We start from the raw sequence: 1,070 nt of genomic DNA, 5'->3' as shown, positions 1-1,070 counted from the left end.
CCTTTTCCTCTTGCCCCAGCGTAGATTACAAGGTCCTAAAATAAAAAGGGAAAATAACATTATTGGGGGACATCATGGTGACATTTAACAAAATCTATTATAAAGCTATGAAACCTGTAGCATTAATAAGAGGACGATGATGATGACCATGATGAAGAGGACAACCAGAAACGTTATGACTTCAGGCAGAGGAAAGCTGCCGTTCGCTACCAGGCACCACGGGAGGGTTAGATATTTCCTGTTGAAACTATTTGCATCTTTTATTTCACTGAAGTTTGTATACTAGCCATCAGCACCGGTGCATGGACTCTACATTTTACTGTCAAGCTTTAGTAGTAGTASMTATTATTCCCATAACTTGTCCTTRGACTKATTTCTRATGGTTGACCTTTTATTTCCCACAGAGCCCAAGACAAAGACCATCTTCTTCAAGACTTCAAGACACTTGTCCCCATCCAGGCGGAGGTATAGGTTCAGCTCTACTGGTCCGAGAAGCCCTTACAACATAAGGAGAGGCAACAGGTCTGTAGGCTAAAGAACCTAGTACCTACTACCTTCCATGTCTGACTTATCAAGTTTAGTTTAACATTCTTTCCTAACTATTACAACAAATCACAGTTCATTCCTAAGTTCTACTTCCTTGTGCTTCTGATTTCTGGCCTCCACAGGAGTGTGTCTGACAGGTAAGTTATTACCAGTGTGTGTTAGATGTGTGGTGACGTCAGGGTTTCTGTAATGGCTGGTTTCTTGGTCATTGAGCTGCATGGTGATGATTTGTGTGCATTACGTTGTCTGTATTAGTCAGTGACGTTACTGACCTCTGGCTCTGCCATACTCCTTTCTTTACCATGTAGAAGAAGACATGCCATCCARAGTAGTGACTCCACCTCCTCGTCCTCCTCCTCTTCCTCCTCCTCCTCTGACGATGAGAAGTTCCAGAGGAGGAGGAGGAAGAGCAGGAACAGATCGGTGAATAGATGTCTTCCCATGAATCTGCTGAAGGAGGATGACGTGACCCCATTGAGGATTAAACCAGACAGTAAGTCTAGCTGACGGTGACCCCATGGCAG

General features: G+C 43.9%; 1 pseudogene; it reads left to right on the top strand.

Annotated features, from left to right (window-relative positions):
- The window catches only part of LOC112068949 (ATPase family AAA domain-containing protein 2-like), a 16,988-nt pseudogene that overhangs the window by 4,815 nt on the left and 11,103 nt on the right, over positions 1–1,070 (top strand).

The sequence above is a fragment of the Salvelinus sp. IW2-2015 genome, unplaced genomic scaffold, assembly GCF_002910315.2.
Source record: "Salvelinus sp. IW2-2015 unplaced genomic scaffold, ASM291031v2 Un_scaffold803, whole genome shotgun sequence".
NCBI lineage: Eukaryota > Metazoa > Chordata > Actinopteri > Salmoniformes > Salmonidae > Salvelinus > Salvelinus sp. IW2-2015.
Note: the sequence above shows the minus strand (reverse complement) of the source record. Positions and strands in the feature narration are given on the sequence as shown.